The sequence below is a fragment of the Cherax quadricarinatus genome, chromosome 16, assembly GCF_038502225.1.
Source record: "Cherax quadricarinatus isolate ZL_2023a chromosome 16, ASM3850222v1, whole genome shotgun sequence".
NCBI lineage: Eukaryota > Metazoa > Arthropoda > Malacostraca > Decapoda > Parastacidae > Cherax > Cherax quadricarinatus.
In genome coordinates this window covers 42,535,438-42,559,300 of record NC_091307.1, presented here as the reverse complement: position 1 = coordinate 42,559,300, position 23,863 = coordinate 42,535,438, and the positions used below count along the sequence as shown (strand labels likewise).

General features: G+C 39.8%; 1 long non-coding RNA gene across 1 annotated transcript in view; it reads left to right on the top strand.

Annotated features, from left to right (window-relative positions):
- Window positions 1-23,863, top strand: part of LOC138852800 (uncharacterized) — an 84,754-nt gene that overhangs the window by 43,925 nt on the left and 16,966 nt on the right. The window contains exon 2 of the long non-coding RNA XR_011392087.1: window positions 21,445-21,680. This is a non-coding gene — a long non-coding RNA (uncharacterized lncRNA). The remainder of the gene's footprint in view (window positions 1-21,444; window positions 21,681-23,863) is intronic.

The following is a 23,863-nucleotide window of genomic DNA, read 5'->3' as shown; positions in this document are numbered from 1 at the left end:
CCAAACATTCCTTTTCTGTGGTGGAGTATCTCGTTTCTGCAGGAAGGAGTTTCCGGCTTAGGAAGCATATAGGGAAGGGAGTACCATCATGGTATTGTAGTAACACTGCACCTAAGCCAGTATTGGAGGCATCAGTTCTTAAACAAAATGTTTTATTAATATCTGGAATCTTAAGTATAGGGTCTTCCGAAAAGATACTTTTAATTTCATTAAACTTTTCCTGAGCTACGTCGGAAAGTTCAAAAGGTTCCTTCACAGACTTTTTAAGGAAGTCGGATAAGATGCCTGTAAGATCAGTAAGGTTCGGGATAAACCGTGCATAAAAATTTACAGAACCAAGAAAGCTACACATGAGCTTCTTGGTTTTGGGGAATTTAAATTCTAATAAAGCTTTGATCTTACTGGGGAGAGGCTGCAGAGAGTTATTAGAAAGTATGAGTCCAAGATATCTAATCTTGTTATACCCAAGGAAGCATTTCTTCGGCTTGGCAGTGAGGCCATGTGAGCATAACCTACGCAAAACTGATGTTAATGTTTGGATATGTTCGCCCCCACGTGGATGTCATTACGTAAATGTTATCAAAATAAACTGAAACATTTGGCATATTACCCAAGACCTTTCTCATCAGTCTCACGTAGGTAGCACAGGTAGTTACCAAACCGAAGGGCATAGTTCTATATTGCATCAGTCCTTGGTATGTAGCAAAAGTGGTGTACTGCTTAGAAGAAGGATCTAACATTACTTGATGATATGCCTGCGCAATATCAATCTCTGAAAAGAAGGAAGAGTCATAAAATTCGTGTAGATCGCTTTCTATTAAGGGCATAGGCTCAGCATCCCACCGAGTTATAGCATTAAGACCTCTGAAGTCAATAGCAAGTCTGTGAATTATCCTCCTCCTTAACCATGACTACTGGTGAACAATATGAAGATACTGAAGGTTCAATGATCTTTAGTTATAATAATTTGTCTACCTCTCTGTCAAATGCATCCATAAGGTGAACTGGAACTGGGTATAATTTTCGTTTGATAGGATTGTCCGTCACTAAGTCAATCTTATGGACTACCGTGGAGGTAACACCTGGAATATCAGTAAAGACGTCTGAAAAGTTACTCACACATTGAAGAAGTTCATGTCTCTTATGGTCATCCAAAGATTCATTAATATTAATGTTGGTTGCGCCCGAGTGGTCAAGAGTCACCAAGTCATGTAGTTCTTCATCATAGTCTAAGTTAGAGATGTCAATTACGCACACCTTACATTCTTCAGTTGTCGTATCAAGATCGTGTGGAAAAACTAAGTCAATGTTATTAAGGCAGTTAACTGAATTTCTTCGGTAATATTTTCTAAGGATGTTGATATGATAAAGCTTAGGTTTCCCCTTGACTTCTATGAGGTAGTCAACTTTCCCACAAATTTTTAATACTTTATATGGACCTTTCCATGCTACTAAAAATTTATTTGACTTGATCGGCAAAAGTACCAGAACTTCATCTCCTACTTCAAAACTTCTCCTCTGACTTTTGGAATCAAAATAGGTTTTGTAATGGTCCATTGACAAGCTTAGGTTTTTCGAAACTACGTCAGAGGTCTCCTCAAGTTTGGATCTAAGGTCAAGGAGAAACTGGTAAGAAGACTGAACCTCAGCACTCACCTCCTCATTAGTCCATAAGTCATGAAGGATGGACAATGGGCCTCTAGCCTGTCTACCATAGAGAAGTTCAAAAGGTGAAAACCCCAAAGAGTCACTGGGAACTTCCCTCATGGCAAACAAAGCACAGGGTAGGTAACGATGCCACTCCTTAGGTTTAAGGGAGCAAAGTTTCCTTAAAATCCTCCCATTACAGCTGGGATGATAGGGTGTGGTGAAGTGAGGCTTCACTCCCAGAAGTTGGTATAGATGTTGCATTAAGTCAGATGTGAATTGTGTCTCACGGTCAGACAAAATTTCTCTAGGGATGCCCACTCTGGAGAAGATGGACAAAAGGGCTTCAGCCACCTCTGTAGTGGTTATGGTCTTTAAGGGTATGGCTTCAGGGAAACTCGAAGCATAATAAACTAATGTTAATATATATCTATGTCCCCCAGATGAAAGTGGAGATAAAGGACCAACAATGTCAATAGCTACTCTTTCAAAAGGTACCGTAAAGACTGGCATTTTGACCATAGGTACTCGCCTGGTACCTCGGGAGGATGACAGTTGGCAAACTTTACACGATCTACAATAGGTAGTGACATCTGAGGACATTTTTGGCCAAAAATATGTTTCCCTAATTTTATTTAAGGTTTTACGATGCGAGAAATGTCCGGCCACTGGCAGGTCATGAGCCATTTTAAGAACAGTCTCTCTGCATTGACTTGGAACAACTAAGATGGAATAGTCTGTCTCATCTGAATTTAATTAGAATACTGACTTGTACAAGATACCTTTTATATATTCAAATTTATATGAAAAGTTTTTCCTTTGGATAACTTGATTTTGTTTAGCGGCATTACGGCAATTCTGAAGAGAAGGGCAATTACGTTGTAAATTGACAAAGGAGTCCTTCGATATGTCTAGAGGCTTAAAGTCAGGGAAAATCAAAGGATGGACAGTAGGAGAAGCCCGGGCTTTGGTCTGAGCCCTAGTCAAGACATTTATAGTATCGGAGGTGATATCTTCACTTTCATCTAATAAGTGAACCAGTGATCCTACTACCTCGCTTTCGAGAGTAGCATCACTGGTTTATAATCCCACATGAATCTCCCGAGACATTGTCTCACCTGAACTTTCGAGGGGCTTCTCTAACTCTACAGAAAGAGGATCTGAAACACCTATGTCCATCTTTGGTGATGAAAGGTCAACCTCAGAAGGAAGAATGGCACCTTTTACATTACCTATTAGTACGGAGGAAGAAGTGATGGGAGCTAGTACGGCTTCAGACCAACCTGTGAACCATTTAGACCTAATGTAACAAAGGATGGTAGGAAAAGTGTCCGTATGGACCGAGTAGTCTGAAAGTATAGCAGAGGAATGAGTTTCTTTAAGGTTAGGGAACAGCTTATCAGAAATGACTATACATGTGCATCCAGTGTCTCGTAAAATGGTAGATACATTACGTCCATTAACTGTTCCTGAACAGAAGGGTGCTTGGTCATTACAGTCTTTAAAACATCTTCCAACTTTTTGGACCTTCTTAGAAGGACAATCTGGACGTTTATGTCCCTTAACACCACACAAATGACAAACAGGAATAAAAGAAGTCATTTTACTTTCCACTAGAGGCTTTGATTTCTTAAGGTCTGATGAACCCGTGCCCTTAGGGTTCGATCCCTTTAGGTCTTTATAGGAATTGTGAGCCTCAGCATACAGGTCAGCAGCCTCAGCAACTTCCTCAGCTTTAATCAGGTTACGTTCTCTGATGAATGTTCGTATCTGATGGGGAAGAGCTGTCAGGAACTGGTCAGCAACCATGAAATCTCGAAGAGATTCATAACTGCGATCAATTCCTGAACACACTATCCAAAAGTCGAACAAACGAAAGAGTGTAACCTGTAACTGCTGAAAGTTCTGGCCAGGCTGTAAGGTGGCATACCTGAAATCTTTCCTGTAAGAATTAGTGGATTTTTGATATGCTTTAAGGATTGCCTTCCTCAGTAGGTTATAATTACATATGATATCCTGCGACAAAGTTGCATAGATATTCAAAGTTGTACCAGAAAATAACATTCCTAACCTGGTATCCCAGGTGTCAGCAGGCCATTCACAGAGGGTAGCAGTATTTTCAAACCTGATAATGTATGAAGTTATGTCTTCCCCCTCTGTGAAGGGAGGTATATTAGGTGTTGGAATATGTGCACTAGCTGCATGATGTTCAATTACTCCTTCCTCTGATTGTTGTTGTGTAAGAGTTAACTTTTTATTCTCTAATTCAAGGCGAGATTTATCGAGCTCGCGATCCTTTTCTCTCTCTATTAACTCAAGTTCTCTAGCTTTTTCCTCACATATTTTAGCCTGATCCTCACGTTCTCTAGCTCTTTCTTCAGGATCAAGTCTATCACGCTCTTTTTTGTCTTCTCTTTCTCTTTCTGTAATTCTTGGATTTCTCTCTCAATTCTCTCTCTCTCCTGTTTCTCCTGTCTTTCAAGGTTCTCTTTCTCCTTTTTCTCTTCTCTTTCGATTCTCTCTCTCTCCTTTTTCTCTTCTCTTTCGATTCTCTCTCTCTCCTTTTTCTCTTCTCTTTCGATTCTCTCTCTCTCCTTTTCTTCTTCTCTTTCCCTTTCTGTCTCTCTTCTTTCTCAATTCTCTCTCTTTCAAGTCTTTCCTGGGTCTTAGCACTAATGAAAGATTCTAAATTTTTCCCTGTTATTCCTAACTTACTTCCAGCGTTCATCCAAAACTGGTATTCCTCCATGCTAGCAAGAATAACTTAAACTATCAGGGGAAATGAAACGGGTATTAACGAAAACGGAGGGTTCAATTCCTGCTCCGCTCAAACTGTAAATAAACCAGAGGGCTTGATCCCTGCTTCAATTAAACAATATGTATTAATTAAAACGAAGGGTTTTATGCCGGCTCCGAGCAAACAGTCAGTAGAATGGGGACACTTGACCATCCAATCTTTTCACCAACAAATCAAGAGTGTCCTATGACAGTTCCCTTGATATAATAAAGAGCTCAATGAAACAAATTGTCATTGGAAAATCTCGGGTCCCTTGAGTCTAATCCTCCAAAGTGTTTCGAGCTCACACAAAAATAGATGGCAGAATTAACTAGTATTCCTGCCTTGACTTGACTTACAATTGAGACTAACAATCACCAAATCTTTTAAATACCTGTACTGTAGTCCTACCATAGAGAATGATTACTCATGGCTGGTGGTAACCGTCTGTGGTATGCGGCGTTGAAGTTCCAATGGTAGATTCGAGATGGAGTTGAATCTTGATTCAATCGAGTTGATCCTGGCAAGGTCGCCACTTGTGAAGGCTTACTCAGCCCTGTAACAACTTCAGACAGTATTACCCAGGCTGGCTCCTCCTCAGGAAAATTAATGAATAGATAAAGAAATAATAACAGACAAACATAAACACTTTATTATATAGATAATATAAAATATAAAACACTTAAATATGAAATATTAATCCTACATTAAAGAAATTGAAAAATGAAAAATATAAATGATAACTGAATTCAACGCTAATTTAAAACTTGGGTGTCTGGTGTTGGTGACACTGTGTTGTTGAAATTGTTGCCGTCGCTGGTGATGGGGGGGGGGGGGGTCGCAAGTGTTCGTTACAACCCACCGGTTCGTTCTTCACAGTATAGCTGTGAGTATTATATCCCTATGACAGGAAAGCAGGTTCTTTACCACTGCAATGATGAGGGGTTACGTCCTGCAATTTCATACAGGTGCACAGGTAATTAAATCCAAAAAGGGGAAGTCTCAGGACGTTAGTCCATCTCCATCAGTTATGCTCGTTGATTGGCAGGTGACCCTCTCTTTCATCCAAGCTGAAAAGATAGACAGGTTACCCACTGCTTAAGAAATCACTCTCAATGATAAGTACAATACCTAAAAGATGTGGTGATTATTACAACAGTAATAGAAGGACAATCTGGACGTTTATGTCCCTTAACACCACACAAATGACAAACAGGAATAAAAGAAGTCACTTTACTTTCCACTAGAGGATTTGATTTCTTAAGATCTGATGAACCCTTGCCCTTAGGGTTCGATCCCTTTAGGTCTTTATAGGAATTGTGAGCCTCAGGTTACAGGTCAGCAGCCTCAGCAACTTCCTCAGCTTTAATCAGGTTACGTTCTCTGATGAATGTTCGTATCTGGTGAGGAAGAGCTGTCAGGAACTGGTCAGCAACCATGAAGTCTCTAAGAGATTCATAACTGTGATCAATTCCTGAACTCTCTATCCAAAAGTCGAACAAACGAAAGATTGTTACTTGTAACTGCTGAAAGTTCAGGCCAGGCTGTAAGGTGGCATATCTGAAATCGTTCCTGTAAGAATTTGTGGTTTTTTGATATGCTTTAAGGATTGCCTTCTTTAGTAGGTTATAATTACATATATCCTGCAACAAAGTTGCATAGATATTCAAGGCTGTACCAGAAAATAACATTCCTAACCTTGTAGCTCAGGTGTCAGCAGACCATTCACAGAGGGTAGCGGTATTTTCAAACCTGATAATGTATGAAGTTATGTCTTCCCCCTCTGTGAAGGGAGGTAAATTAGGTGTTGGAATATGTGCACTAGCTGCACGTTGTTCCATTACTCCTTCATCTAATTGCTGTTGTGAGAAAGTTAACTTTTTATTCTCTAATTCAAGGCGAGCTTGTTCGAGCCCACGATGTTTTTCTCTCTCCCTTAACTCATATTCTCTATCCTTTGCTCTTTCCTCAAGTTCCCGTATTTTAGCCTGTTCCTCACGTTCTCTAGCTCTTTCTTCACGATCAAGTCTATCACGCTCCTTTTTGTCTTCTCTTTCATTTTCTAACCATCTTCCTTGGATTTCTCTCTGAATTCTCTCTCTCTCCTTTTTCTCTTCTCTTTCGATTCTCAATCTCTCCTTTTCCTCTTCTCTTTCGATTCTCTCTCCTTTTCAATTCTTTCCTGGATTTTAGCACTAATGAAAGATTCTAAATTTTTCCCTGTTATTCCTAACTTACTTCCAGCATTCATCCAAAACTGGTATTCCTCCATATTTGCAAGAATAACTTAAACTACCAGGGGAAAATGAAACGGGTATTAAAGAAAATGGAGGGATCAATTCCTGCTCCGCTCAAACTGTAAATAAACCAGAGGGCTCGATCCCTGCTTCAATTAAACAATGTGTATTAATGAAAACGAAGGGTTCTATGCCGGCTTTGAGCAAACAGTAAGTAAAATGGGGTCCCTTGACCATCCAATCTTCCACCAACAAATCAAGAGTGTCCTACAATAGTTCCCTTGATATAATAAAGAGCTCAATGAAACAAATTGTCACTGGAAAATCTCGGGTCCCTTGAGTCTAGTCCTCCAAATTGTTTGAAGCTCGAACAAAAAGGTGGCAGAATTAAATATTATATCCTGCCTGACTTGACTTACAATAAATTGAGACTATAACAATCACCAAATCTTTTAAATGCCTGTACTATAGTCCTACCAGAGAGAATGATTACTCATGGCTGGTGGTAACCGTCTGTGGTATGCGGCGTTGAAGTTCCAATGGTAGATTCGAGATGGAGTTGAATCTTGATTCAGTCGAGTTGATCCTGGCAAGGTCGCCACTTGTGAAGGCTTACTCAGCCCTGTAACAACTTCAGACAGTATTAGCAAGGCTGGCTCCTCCTCAGGAAAATTAATGATTAGAAAAAGAACAAAAACTGACAAACATAAACAATTTATTATTTAGAAAATCTAAAATATAAAACACTTAAATATGAAATATTAATCCTACATTAAAGAAAATGAAAAATGAAAAATATAAATGATATCTGAATTCAACGCTAATATATATAAAACTTGGGTGTCTGGTGTTGGTGACACTGCGTGTGGTTGAAATCGTAGCCGTTGCTGATGATGATGGGGGGGGGGTCGCAGGTGTTGGTGACAACCCACTGGCTCGTTTTGTGGCCGTAAATAATCTCTCCCGATGACAGGAAATCAGGTTTTGTACCGCTGCAATGATGAGGGGTTACATCCTGATTCTTCATACATATGCACAGGCAAGTAAATACAACAGGGGACGTCTCCAGGACATTAGTCCGTCTCCTTCAATTCTACTCGTTGATTGGCAGGTGACCCTCTCTGTCATCCAAGCTGGAAAGATAGACAGGTTACCCACTGCTTAAGAAATCACTCTCCATGATAAGTACAATACCTAAAAGACGTGGTGATCATTACAACAGTCAACGTAGAGCAAGACTGAAAGGACTAAGTTTATTATTGGTCAAAAGTGAAGCTTTCAACCAATAAATCCACTAGAATACAAGGCAGGCATGTACTTACAGTAGTGCTGGGAGCTGTGAGTCTAGTGATTACTGTTTGGACCGGAGCCCACACTTCATCTTTCGGGGGGGGGGGAGGAGGGGAAGGGATAGCAGGAGCTAGACTGACCCTACCTTAACAAGCAGCCGGCAATCAAACTATCACTTTCGGTGTGGGGGAGGGAAAGGCGGGAATAGCGGGAGCCAGACTTACCTTACCTTAACACGTAGCCGGCAAGCAAACTATCACTTTCGGGGAGGGAGAAAAAGGGGGGGGTGATAGCGGGAGCTGGACTTAACAAGTAGCCGGCAATGAAACTATTGTTACTATATCGCTACTCCTATCTATTGAACTTTTCCCTCACAAGGGACAAGTGGCTAACACATCGAATGAGGTCTAACTCAAAGTGATGTTGCTCACAAGCATCTTCCTACTTAACCAAACCACACCACTGGTGGGATAAGAACCCGCGGTCAAAACTCCAGACCATCGCGTTAGCCACTGTGCCAGCTAGCTTTATAAGATTCATCCAACTAGGTTTATTTCTACACCATAGGAAGGTTAGCATAGGCACCACTGTGACCACAAAAGAAAGTTTTTACAGATGACTCTCTTCCCCCTTCCATGGTCGTTACGAACTCCTGCTGAAGTCCCCTCAAAGCCCTCAACATGACTTACGAGACTCTGACCGCGGGTTCAAACCCCACTCGTAGTATGGCTTGTTTGCAGTCGTGCCATTACGATTTCGTGAATCATCTTCCTACATAGCAAAGCAAAACAAAAAATCCTTTAAAACAATCTTGCACCTTTCATATCAGAATTATATATATGACACTCTCAAACCTTTCAAGGGTTTGAACATTTCCATTTATACTTTGGTTGTTTATATGGTTTATATCATAATACAAAATTTATATAAAAATGGAATATATTAGCAATATACTCTTCTTGAAGACTTAAAGAAGGAAAAACTGTTAAGAGAATAAAAATATAGCGAAACAAGGTATATTTAGAAGTGATCAATAACGAAGACTGCTACAAAAGTATGAGATTGATAAAAGGAAACATTGTAAGGGTGATAGTGAAGGGGAATGATGCAGTAACAGCAACAATGAAAGTTACTAAAAAAAGAAAGGGTTGAATGAAACAATGATGATATTAAAGGGAGTTGCAAAAGAAAGTAATAATGCATAAGGGCAACACCATGGGAGAAAGGAAAGAGCGATAACAAAGCAAGGGTCACAGCGGAGGATGATAACAAAATCTTGGATATATTATCAAAAACAATTTACCTCGCTTCATGTATAATATTATAAATAGAAAAGCATTTTTGGTCAGTTTTTGCTGAAGATTTTTGGCAAAACTCAGAGGAAGTTATGCGATAAATGGAATTTAAACGTATTGAAATTTACATAGCTTGAAGTAAACGAGAATTAAGTTTGAGTTAACTGGGTTTCTGTGAAAATTGCTCTTTGCAATCAAGATTTTTGCGATATAAGCAATGCATACGTAACGAAGGGAGGCAGAGGGGCAGTATATAAGTTGGTTAGGCGAGGAATTCACAGTTTCCACATTGTTATTAATATTCCCCGATAGAATATATAGAATTTAATAGGATCATTTACTCCCTTAACTGTTATGTTTCCAAAGATGACAAGAAAATATCTCTTTCATAAACACTATTAATTTTTATGTTTTAGAGAAACGATGATAATGTTATTTAATTTGGTAGCACATTACCTACCAACTTCAGGATCTATTTGTAGTGTTATACACCGCGCATTTTGAGTCAGTTTTTTTTTTTATATATAAATGAAAATCGGCATCTCCACGATTTTTAATTTCTTATTCTCGTTTACTTTGTTCTTCTTCATCTTCCTATTGTTCTTCATCTTCCTATTGTTCGTGTGTTCGTTATTGTTTTTGTTCTTCTGTTTCTTCTTCTACACTATAGATGATCTTGGAATCATCCAATGATGGATGCTACACAGTACACAGCGGAGGTATTTTAAAACAGCTCTGCAGCCGAAGCCATATTATTACGAACACAGGTAATAAAATAGCCTGTGAGACCTGGACGTAATGGGAATTGGAGCAAACAAACTCAGCAGTAGACTATCCATTATATACAGGTATGTACACTATGTACAATATGTATAAATAGAATAATAAGTGTACACCACGGTGACAAATGGCAAAGCAGAAGCCAGAGAGAGTGCACCGTACTCACCCAGCAGGTAGGCAGGTCTGCAAATGATTACGTTGCTTGAGCTTTGGCAAGCTTGCCTGTGATTTGTTAATGAACCAAGGTACTGATTTAACAACGGGTATCCTATCGATCCCAACCAGCACCCGGTTTGCTGGTTGGGATGTAGCTTATGTGAGAGTGTGACATACTCCGAATAAATTGTAACATACTCTTTGCATGCCACACATATTGACAGTCACAAAGGATCTTGCCAGTGATTGGCAAGAGGCACTAGTTTGTAGTTGCTGATTTCCACTCTGCTCTTATTTTTTGCCTCTTTCCACAGAGAAGGCGCTAGGCAATACTGATAGAGGTGAGTTAGAGGTGATGCTAGCTGGTCTATACATTTATTTTTTTTATTATCACACTGGCCGATTCCCACCAAGGCAGGGTGGCCCGAAAAAGAAAAACTTTCACCATCATTCACTCCATCACTGTCTTGCCAGAAGGGTGCTTTACACTACAGTTTTTAAACTGCAACATTAACACCCCTCCTTCAGAGTGCAGGCACTGTACTTCCCATCTCCAGGACTCAAGTCCGGCCTGCCGGTTTCCCTGAACCCCTTCATAAATGTTACTTTGCTCACACTCCAACAGCACGTCAAGTATTAAAAACCATTTGTCTCCATTCACTCCTATCAAACACGCTCATGCATACCTGCTGGAAGTCCAAGCCCCTCGCACACAAAACCTCCTTTACCCCCTCTCTCCAACCTTTCCTAGGCCGACCCCTACCCCGCCTTCCTTCCACTACAGACTGATACACTCTTGAAGTCATTCTGTTTCGCTCCATTCTCTCTACATGTCCGAACCACCTCAACAACCCTTCCTCAGCCCTCTGGACAACAGTTTTGGTAATCCCGCACCTCCTCCTAACTTCCAAACTACGAATTCTCTGCATTATATTCACACCACACATTGCCCTCAGACATGACATCTCCACTGCCTCCAGCCTTCTCCTCGCTGCAACATTCATCACCCATGCTTCACACCCATATAAAAGCGTTGGTAAAACTATACTCTCATACATTCCCCTCTTTGCCTCCAAGGACAAAGTTCTTTGTCTCCACAGACTCCTAAGTGCACCACTCACTCTTTTTCCCTCATCAATTCTATGATTCACCTCATCTTTCATAGACCCATCCGCTGACACGTCCACTCCCAAATATCTGAATACATTCACCTCCTCCATACTCTCTCCTTCCAATCTGATATTCAATCTTTCATCACCTAAACTTTTTGTTATCCTCATAACCTTACTCTTTCCAGTATTCACCTTTAATTTTCTTCTTTTGCACACCCTACCAAATTCATCCACCAATCTCTGCAACTTCTCTTCAGAATCTCCCAAGAGCACAGTGTCATCAGCAAAGAGCAGCTGTGACAACTCCCACTTTGTGTGTGATTCTTTATCTTTTAACTCCACGCCTCTTGTCAAGACCCTCGCATTTACTTCTCTTACAACCCCATCTATAAATATATTAAACAACCACGGTGACATCACACATCCTTGTCTAAGGCCTACTTTTACTGGGAAATAATTTCCCTCTTTCCTACATACTCTAACTTGAGCCTCACTATCCTCGTAAAAACTCTTCACTGCTTTCAGTAACCTACCTCCTACACCATATACTTGCAACATCTGCCACATTGTCCCCCTATCCACCCTGTCATACGCCTTTTCCAAATCCATAAATGCCACAAAGACCTCTTTAGCCTTATCTAAATACTGTTCACTTATATATTTCACTGTAAACACCTGGTCCACACACCCCCTACCTTTCCTAAAGCCTCCTTGTTCATCTGCTATCCTATTCTCCGTCTTACTCTTAATTCTTTCAATAATAACTCTACCATTCACTTTACCAGGTATACTCAGCAGACTTATCCCCCTATAATTTTTGCACTCTCTTTTATCCCCTTTGCCTTTATACAAAGGAACTATGCATGCTCTCTGCCAATCCCTAGGTACCTTACCCTCTTCCATACATTTATTAAATAATTGCACCAACCACTCCAAAACTATATCCCCACCTGCTTTTAACATTTCTATCTTTATCCCATCAATCCCGGCTGCCTTACCCCCTTTCATTTTACCTACTGCCTCACGAACTTCCCCCACACTCACAACTGGCTCTTCCTCACTCCTACAAGATGTTATTCCTCCTTGCCCTATACACGAAATCACAGCTTCCCTATCTTCATCAACATTTAACAATTCCTCAAAATATTCCCTCCATCTTCCCAATACCTCTAACTCTCCATTTAATAACTCTCCTCTCCTATTTTTAACTGACAAATCCATTTGTTCTCTAGGCTTTCTTAACTTGTTAAACTCACTCCAAAACTTTTTCTTATTTTCAACAAAATTTGTTGATAACATCTCACCCACTCTCTCATTTGCTCTCTTTTTACATTGCTTCACCACTCTCTTAACCTCTCTCTTTTTCTCCATATACTCTTCCCTCCTTGCATCACTTCTACTTTGTAAAAACTTCTCATATGCTAACTTTTTCTCCCTTACTACTCTCTTTACATCATCATTCCACCAATCTCTCCTCTTCCCTCCCGCACCCACTTTCCTGTAACCACAAACTTCTGCTGAACACACTAACACTACATTTTTAAACCTACCCCATACCTCTTCGACCCCATTGCCTATGCTCTCATTAGCCCATCTATCCTCCAATAGCTGTTTATATCTTACCCTAACTGCCTCCTCTTTTAGTTTATAAACCTTCACCTCTCTCTTCCCTGATGCTTCTATTCTCCTTGTATCCCATCTACCTTTTACTCTCAGTGTAGCTACAACTAGAAAGTGATCTGATATATCTGTGGCCCCTCTATAAACATGTACATCCTGAAGTCTACTCAACAGTCTTTTATCTACCAATACATAATCCAACAAACTACTGTCATTTCGCCCTACATCATATCTTGTATACTTATTTATCCTCTTTTTCTTAAAATATGTATTACCTATAACTAAACCCCTTTCTATACAAAGTTCAATCAAAGGGCTCCCTTTCTCTGTAACCACAACTTTTTCTTGTCACAGAGTTTTAAGAAGATTTAAGAACATAAGAAAGAAGGAACATTGCAGCAGGCCTACTAGCCTATGCGAGGTAGGTCCAAGTAACCTCCCCACATAAACCAATGACCCACCTAGTCAGGTCAGGTCACATCCACTTAAGGAAGGAGCACGTCATCAGACCTATTAGCAAAAGCTAATCAGGTCCAACTTACACCCACACTCACTCATGTATTGATACAAAATATTTCTAAAACTACACAACCTCTTAGCTTTTGTGACGGTAGTCGGGGGTTTGTTCCACTCATCCACAACACAGTTACCAAGTCAATGCTTTTCTATATCTTTCCTGAATCTGATTTTTTTCCAAGTTAAAACTATTGCCGCGAGTCCTGTCTTTGGTTAGATTTTTTTAGCACGCTATTTACATTCCCTTTATTTATTCCCTTTTCCATTTAAACACCTCAGTCATACCCCCTCTAATTCTACGACTTTCTAGAGAGTGCAAATTCAGAGCCCTCAGTCTATACTCATAGGGAAGAATTCTGATGCATGGGATCAACTTTGTCATCCTCCTTTGTACGTTTTGCAGAGTATTTATATCCATTCTGTAATACTGTGACCAGAACTGTGCAGCATAATCTAAATTAGGTCTAATCAAAGATAAAGAGTTGAAGGACAACCTGAGGACTCCTATTATTTATGCTCCTTGATATGAAACCAAGGATTCTGTTCACTTTATTGCGAACACTTATGCACTGTTGTCTTGGTTTCAGATTACTGCTAACCAGAACTCCCAAATCCTTTTCACAATCAGAAATATTAACATCAACATTATTTAGTTTATATGTTGTATTGTTATTTGCTTGCCCAATGTTAAGAACTTTGCATTTGTCTATTTTAAACCGCATCTGTCACTTCTCCAACCACTGCATCAATCTATTCAAATCTTCCCGGAGTGCTCTAATGTCCTCATTAGAATGAATTAGGCGACCTATTGTGGTGTCATCAGCACACTTTCTTATGTTGCAATTTATTCCCTCATCAGTGTCATATATATAAACTGTGAACAGCAAAGGACCAAAAACTCGTGACGCGCCCCCACTCTGATTTCTTCCCACTGACGTAAGCTTTCTGCTGTCTCTGTCAACCACGCTTTTACCCAGGAAAAAAATTCTCCTATTCCCTGTGCCTTAATTTTCCTCAATATCCTCTGGTGTGGAACTGTATTAAAAAGAAATCTTTCCGAAGTACATATACACAATATCATATTCATTACCATGATCTACCTTCTCAAATACCTTGGTGAAAAAAGTTAGTAAATTTGTAAGGCTGGAACGTTCCTTTGTAAAACCCTATTGTGATTCATTAATCAATGCTTGTCTTTCAAGATGGCTACGAATTGCCTCGGTAATTATTGATTCCATAAATTTTCCCACTGTAGTAATGCTTATTGGTCTATAGTTCGAAGCTAAGGACCTGTTTCCTGCATTGTAAATAGGATTTGTGCGGTTTTAATTTCTCTATTTGTCTGAGGACCATGTCACTACTTACCCTAATTGGGGGCCTATAAATCACACCCAAAATTAATTTGTCACGTTCCTCGAGACACTAGGCAAACGCATTCTGTGTTCGATGCTTCTAACACAACAGTTTAAATTATCACTGACATACATCGCCATTCCACCACCCATCCTGCCTTGTATGTGGCATTCAGAAGGCATTTCTCTATCTTTCAGGTTGAGCCAGATTTCTGTTAGGCAATAATTTCTATATTACCTACATATGCAAGTAATCTTATCTCATATATCTTACTTGACTCCTACGATTAGTATAGTAAATTAGATTTGGGCTGTGTATGTCCTACTTTACTATGTTACTTAATAAATTTGGACATTAGTTTTCATATGATTACTTGCGAATGCCTCTTCTCATATTCATCACAATCAACAATTTGTACAGGTCTCTGCTACAATTTTCGCAATTGTCTTTCACTATAGTACCCCTCATTGTCATTAACTCTGTCTCTGCATTTACCACTACGTCTCTACAGGAGCACTTTCTACACCTTTCGCAAGATTATCTGCTACGTAAGTATTTAATTCTTCTGAAATAAATATTGTTTCACTGACAAACGTAGAAAGAAGATAGAAAGACATAAGTTGTAAAATACAGTTCCTCACGTTATCAACATTACTGGAAAATAGAGAACATTTTTTTTCCGCATTCCTTGCTGCAGTATATGTTTTGCAACTAAAATACTATATCTCGTGTCGCTGACAATATTTTATTTTAGAAAAGTGTTATATAAAGCTGGTAACATGCTTGTGCATTTTCCTCCAGTGAGACCATTCAGTGACACATCTTTTCTGTTGCTGCGGCGACCAGATTTTCCTGACAAAAGATTTTGGAGAGAAAAATCCAGAATATACCTGGCTGTCGTATACTGGCAGAAGGTACGTTTGTTCTGGATGCTCTAGAAGACAAAACTCAAATGTAGTATACACAGACTTTGCCAAAGCCTTCGACGAGTGTGTCTATGGTGTAACAGCAAACAAATATGTGATAAAGGTATAACAGGGAAAGTTGGTAGATGGATCTATAACTTCGTAAGAAACAGAACACAGGATTATAATAGAACACAGAGTAGTAGTAAACAGAGTACAGTCTGAGGCGGCTACTGTGAAAAGCTCTGATCCACAAGGCTCGGTACTCCCCCCCATCCTGTTCCTCATCCTAATATCTGACATAGACAGGGATGTAAGCCACAGCACCGTGTCTTCCTTTGCAAATGACACAAATCTGGATGACAGTGTCCTCCATCGAAGACACTGCAAGACTCCAGGAGGACATCACCCAAATCTTTAAATGGGTCGCAGAAAGCAATATGAAGAGAAATTACAATTACTCCGATATGGAAAATGTCAGGAAAATAAAATTATATCAGAGTTTAAAAACAAATTCCAACCACACAATAGAGATCAAAATTAATGTAAATGACCTGCGAGTGATAATGCCAGAGGATCTTACTTTCAAAGATCACAACAATATATCTACCGCATCTGCTAGAAAAATGATTGGATAGATAATTAGAACCTTAAAAACAAGGGATGCCAAGCCCATGATGACACACATTTCTGCACACTAACAGTATCTTTCAAGGCAGGTGAAATTGCTGACCTTGAAAATGTACAGAGAACCTTCACAGAACACACATCTGCGATGAAACACCTAAATTACTGGGAATGGTTGAAGTTCCTCGACTTGCATTCCCTGGAACGCAGGCAAAACAGATACATGATTATATATACTTGGAAAATCCTAGAAGGATTAGTACCAAAATTGAACACGAAAATCATAATAAGTGCCAGGGGCCCAAGACTGTTCAACTTCCTCTCAGCGTACATCAGGGGGATTACCAACAAACCCCTGGTTGTCTTCAAGAAGACTCTAGATAGGCACCTAATATCGGTACCTGACCAGCTGGGCTGTGGTTCGTACGTCAGTTTAGGGGGGGCAGACAGTAACAGCCTGGTTGATCAGGCCCTGACCCACCATGAGGCCTGGTCACAGATCGCGCTGAGGGGGCGTTGACCCTCTTCAGGTAAAATTCAGTTTCATTTTACATAAATTTACATTTCTGAATAATTAAATTCATGTGTACATTTATTTTTAAATTACACTTTACATTGTTTTCACTTTTTTTTATTTGCATTTTTGTGAGTAGAGAAAGCACACCACTGAAATTATTTAAATTTAAAGTACCTACTTAAACCCATTTGGAAGAATTTACCTTAATTACCTCATTGAGTTTTCTCTCTGTGTGTTCTATTATTTATGCATAGTTAGTCTAGTGTCATTTAAGTTTATTTTCCTTAATTATATTTTGTCAAATTTTCACATTGTTCTTTTTCTCTAGTTTGTGATGCTAATGCAAGGTAAGGTAACCATGAACCTGGTCAGAACCCTCATAGATCCGCATCTCCTGACATCCACCCGTTCATAGACCTCATCTCTGTTCTCCTGAACCTCTTGATGCTGTTCCAGTGTTTGACGGAAATCCAAATAATATTGAAGTTTGGTTCAATGCTTTTCGTAATTTAGGGAATAATGTCGCTGGTGGTCAAGCATCAGAAGACTGCATCATGCGGCTTGCCAAAGACAGTCTTACAGATCTCCTTCACCTGGAGAAAAGAGCCGTCTCGTCAACAATCACGAAGCCATTCATTGTGATTATTCTCCATCAACTGCCTCTGATCCTTATTTCTTACTGCATTAATTAATAATTTCAGCACCTACTGAAGGTGAATTGTTAGGTGAATTTTTTACACGTATACTCAAAGTGTTGACTGTCATTTGAAGCTACAATCTTTGTAAGTCTGTAAAAAGTCTGCCATTTGCATTGGGAAATTCGCCTCCTACGGTACCCTCAACCCATTGTTACCATCTGCTTTGTGTTTGCATTCGGCCAACCCACTGACTGCAGAGATGTAACCCTTGTTCTAGTTAAAGGCTCATTCCATTGCTCAACCGGCTTCATTTTCTTCTGTGTATCCAATACTTGGCAGTTTAGCAACTTCTGCTGTACAACCTGATGTCACATTGACAACACAAGATCAGTCTCATGTTCAGTCATGTCCATCGTCTAGGGCTATTGCAGCGAGGAATTGTTTCAGTGCAAGAAGTACAAATAGCAATTACAGGACCAGTTCACAAATAACCCGCACATTGGAGAGAAGAGCTTATGACAACGGTTTCATCCGACTTACACCACTTAGAAAGTTACACTAACACAAAGAGAAGTTAATATATAGAAGCCAGGTGGCAAGGATGGGACAAGAGAGGTAGAAGTGGTAGTAGTGGAGGTTAGGCACGAAATGGAACTAGTAGTAGTAGTAGTGGTAGTGGTAGAGGTAACGCTGGTTTTGGAAGTATTAGGCGCGATAATAGTTTTAAGTAACGAGAGTGGTTAGGACAAGAATAGAAAGGAGGGAGAGGAAAAAAAAGAGGCAAAAGTGAAGGCAGAAGCCAAAGTTTGTAGGAGAAGAAGTAGAGGCAGTAGTGGAGTCAGCCAAAGCCCACAAGGGGTAAGACCAAAAACACAGGGAAGAGGAAAGTAAAGGACGAAAGACCAAAGGCAGAAGAAAGAAAACCCAAAACAAGAAAACGGAAAAATATGAAAAGGGAAGAAGTAGAAAGAGAAGAAACAAAAAGATCCAGGTTAAGTCATGGGTGTTCTGAAGTTGTAATGGGAAAGGAAGGCATCTACAGAGACAAAACCAGGACTATGATTCATACAATGAAAGTTGCGTATAAGGGAGACTCATCAAGACGGCGACTGTGGAAGTAGGGTAGACAGTTTTAGCAGAAGACCAGTCAATAGGATGACCGTGACCTCTGAGCACTGCTTTTGTGCTCCTTGAATCTGCCAGAAAGAGAACGGCCTAAATTATTGGGAATGTTTGAACTCCCTGTATTATCAATAATGTGTGCAAAAATCATGACAATCCGTCAACTAGTTTTCGCAAAACGAGTAGCGAGAGATCAGTAACTTATTCCTGAGAAAAAGAGAAATTTAATTTTCTGTACAACTCTACGGATGCAGAGCGCCAGACTTCGGCACCCACACGCGACTGAGCAGCTCTCAGTCTGAGCACTAATATGGAGTCTACAGCCAAGATGCCATATTGTGTATTTCGAAAGAAACACACGAATTGGCATCAAGTCCTCTAGATAACACTGGTCAACAACCAAATTGCTTCAGAGACCAGAGTAGTAATTTCCAACTAATTTTAGGTCACTGATAATGTTTATTAGCTTTACTTATCAATATGCACCTAGGTGTCAAACAGTTCCAACAGGCTTGCGGCAGTGTGTTTCTTACCACACGGGGAAATTACCAATAGGGAGCTGGACAGATACCTAAAGTCAGTGCCAGATCAGCCAGGCTGTGGTTTATATGTTGGACTACGTGCTGCCAACAGTGACAGCCTCTTTGATCAGGCCCTGATTCACCAGGAGGCCTGGTCATGGACCGGATCGCTGGGGCATTGATCCCTAGAATGCCCTCCAGGTAGGTAGGTATGCACCGTCTCACTGACTTTCATTATTGCTCCAGCAGTCATAGAAGGTGGTTGTGCTATCAAAGTTTATATTTAGAGGGGAAAGTTAGGTGATATTCTTAGGTGATGGGCTCGCAGGGCAGATACACCAAGTACTGCTGCTTTCTATGTGACTGGGACATTCGTGCAAGAGGTTCCCACTACATCAGGAGAGACTGGCCACCTCGGCAATTATTCGAGCCTGGGCTGAAAAATGTTCAGTATCCACCTCTCATTAAACTAAACAAAATTTTGCTTCCACCACTACGCATAAAACTGAGGCTCATGAAAAATTATGTAAAAACTATGGACAAATCCAGTCAGGAATTCAAGTATTTAACATCAAAATTCCCCTCACTGAGCGATGCTAATATAAGAGAGTGTGAGGGAAAATTTCAATAGATAGGAGTAGCAATGGAGTATATAGTAACAATAGTTTTATTGCCGGCTACTTGTTAAGGTAGAGTAAGTCCAGCTCCCGCTATTCCCCTCCCCTCCCCTTTTTCCCCCTCCCCGAAAGTGATAGTCTGCTTGCCGGCTGCTTGTTAAGGTAGGGTCAGTCTAGCTCCCGCTATCCCTTCCCCTCCTTCTTCCCCCCCTTCTTCCCCCCCCCGAAAGGTGACGTGTGGGGCTCTGGTCCAAACAGTAATCACTAGACTCACAGCTCCCAGCACTACTGTAAGTACATGCCTGCCTTGTATTCTAGTGGATTTATTGGTTGAAAGCTTCACTTTTGACCAATAATAAACTTAGTCCTTTCAGTCTTGCTCTAGGTTGACTGTTGTAATGAACACCACATCTTTTAGGTATTGTACTTATCATGGAGAGTGATTTCTTAAGCAGTGAGTAACCTGTCTATCTTTCCAGCTTGGATGACAGAGAGGGTCATCTGCCAATCAATGAGTAGAATTGAAGGAGACGGACTAACGTTCTGAGATGTCCCAAATTTTGATCCACTTACCTGTTTGTGTATGCAAGTAGCAGGATATAACCCCTCATCATTGCAGTGGAGAAAACCTGCTTTCCTGTCATCTGGAAGGATTTTTGAAAGCTAGAAAATCTGTGAAGAACGAGCCGGTGGGTTGTTATCAACACCTGCGACCCCCCCCTTCATCATCAGCAACGGCTACGATTTCAACAACACGCAGTGTCACCAACACCGGACACCCACGTTTTATATACATTTATATTAGCGTTGAATTCAGTTATTTATATTTTTAATTTTTCATTTTCTTTAATGTAGGATTAATACTTCATATTTAAGTGTTTTATATTTTATATTTTCTAAATAATAAAGTGTTTATGTTTGTCAGTTTTTATTCTTTTTCTATACATTAATTTTCCTGAGGAGGAGCCAGCCTTGGTAATACTGTGAAGTTGTTACAGGGCTGAGTAAGCCTTCACAGAGACGGAGTCTTTAAGTGTCCTAAAATTCGAGAGCTTCTTAAAGATGGTGACTCTGAATCAGACTTTCATGGGAAGAAGAAATTTGTTTGGGAGGCATTCAAGTTAGTAACGAAAGGATTTCTCGGAAACAGAAGGGAAGGCAACTATGAAGAATTGGTGGTTTACAAGAACATGGGATGTAACATGTCACTCACATTTAGACTTTTTTCCAGCGAACTGTGATGCAGTTAGTGACGAATATGGTGAAAGGTTTCACCAAGATATTTCGACTATGGAAAAATGGTACCAGGGCAAATGGGGCATAAGAATGCTTGCAGACTATTGCTGGACATTGGCAAAAGATGATTCTTCTGCCCACTATAAGCGTCAAGTAAAAAGACAAAATACTGATTAGAGTTTAACACATACTGACACATATTGTACGTTATAATAAAATCAAATATTACATGTCTCGTATTATTAAACCTATAGCCAATAAGCATTTTTCAAGGTGACATTTGGATTCAAGACATGAAAATACATAAGTATTTACAAATCTCATTTAAGAAGCATACAATTTTTGAAAAATTGTTTAACAGTGTAACAGCAAAAATAAAAAATTACATGTTTAGAAAAATATATTTAGAAATATGATAGAAATAAGCTGAGTCCATCAACATGTTACCAGAATCGTGAACTATTTTTTTTTCTTTCCAGGATTTCCTTCCTTCCTAAAGTCAGTACCCGACCAGCCGGTTGTGGTTCATACGTCGGTTTGCGTGCAGCCAACAGTAACAGCCTAGTGGATCTGGTTCTCGTCCACCATGAGGCCTGGTCACATACCGGGCAGCGGGGACATTGATCCCCGAAACCCTCTCTTGGTATACTCCAGGTATACTGAAGAGGAACCTACAACAGAGTAGACATTAGGATCATCTACAGCTGGTGGAGAGGTACGAACTAGATTGGTACGAAGAGTGAGAGTCTTGCGAGAGGTACGTTTGATGCTTTAGGATCGGAGAAAGTTGTTGAGATTAGACTGGAAATATAAGGAAGGCTGAGAACAGGAGATTTCCCAGGAGTAGAGAGAAAAGTCCTTTTAGCACGTGAGAAGGCAGAGTTTATGAAAAGGGAAGGGTAGCTAAGACGAGAGAATGAATAACGACGAGTGAAAATGCGGAGAGAATGGAGAAAGAGAGAAATAAGAACACTTTTCTTAACAGAGGGAGCATGATAAAAGTAGTTAATGTACATGCCACCGTGCATAAGCTTGCGATACACAGAAAAAACTAGATCCAGGTGGTGGACTCGTAAATCAGGGAAAGGAAACAAGGAATTAGGTTCCCATTCAGCTTCAAGCTGAATAATAAGGGCATCGAGAAAAGGATGGAAGAGATTAGAATCATGAGGCCAAAGAAGAAAGATGTCATCTGTATTGCAGAACCAGAGGGAAGGGCGCATACTAATATTAGGAAGAAGAATAGTTTAGCAAGAAGAGTGAGATAGGGGAAAGCCCATAGAGACACCGAAGGTTTGAGAATAATATTTGCCTAGGAAGGAAACGTAATCCGAGTCCACACAGGTGAATAAGATCAAGATAGACATCATTTGGTATAAGATGAAGTAACCATTCGTTGGCCTTCTCTCTGAGAAAATTAAGAGCATTAAGAGAGACAATGATGAAGAGGGAATCAACGTCAGAAGTAAGCATCTTACAGGTCGTAAGAGGGCGAACACGTTCGAAGAAGTCTTGAGAGTGACGAAGGTGAGCAGGAGAAAAAATACCGAGATGATGAGTGAGGGGTTTGGCCAACCAAGGGGAAAAAGAATAAGAGACAGAACCTCTAGAGGATATGATGGGACGTAGAGGGATATGAGGTTTATGAGGTCCAGAGTTCATAGATATAGATATCTTCAAAATTTATAAAATAGCTAGTGATCCAAAATTCGGAAAAAAGCTTAATAAATCCATTAAGATAGCTAGAAGTACTTTTACAATTCAGATGTTCCTTGCCCATACAAGAGTTCAATCCCACTGTTATCCACCTGCCAAGAAAGTCAAATTTAGTCGCAGATGCTTTATCTAGACACATTATTGCAGAAGATTTAATGAATGCCCGAAGGAAAGATTCCTGCTGAAGAACTATCAAACACTCATTTAGTCCAGCAGTTCCCAACAGTGACTTTGTAAAGAACTAATAGTTGCTGCAATGCATTGCCAAACTTGGTACACCTAACTGAAGACTAAATCATTTAGTAATACCGAAGTCAGTAGTCAACACAGCCCTGCAGTTAATTCACAGTGTTCCAGGTGTTGTTAGTATGGATCGTTCAGTGAAGCAAGCTAGGTTGATATACTTTTGGATTCTTATGTTAACAGATATTTTAGAGAACATTAATATATGGAACAAATGCATGCAACATAAATATAATGATGGTGGACCAAACCCAATTAAGGTATATCCCACTACCAGCGAATCTTGGGAAAGTCTTGCTAGATTTAATGGCTAATTTCCAAAATTGCCTACAGGGCATCTGTCCCCACGTCATGGATAAGCAAGATATTTTCATATTCTCAGGACTAAAAATAGTGATGTGTCTGCTTTCACTATTCATTTTATCCTCTTCACTTACCTCATCACCCCATTTGGGATGAGGAACTAGGCCAAATCTATTTCTAAGAATCATGTAAAAGTTAAGAGAAAACATGGTAAGAATGGATACTTCTCTCTATGATATGGAGGTAAACAATGAAGACTGGAAACAATACATGACTCATCCTGGTGCTCCAATCCAGAATTTTGTTATGTATAACTTGGTGGTCAATATAACATAGCATGAGTTTGGTCATGTTAAGATTCAAAATCTTTGGCTTATAACTGGTTAGGTTAGAGGAGAGATGTAAATTATGCATTTTTGGAATGCCTAATTAAGAGGTGTACTTCACACCTACTGACTTTTAGTATTTACCTTCAACATGTAAACCATCTGATGCATTTTCACTGTCATAGACTGTGAAACATAGAGTAATTCTGTTGATTGCAAAGTAAAAAATAATAATAGAAATTAGTTTTGTCATAATCATCATCAGCAGCAGCACATGATCATTATTTTCTTAATCTTCCTCAGATTCTTT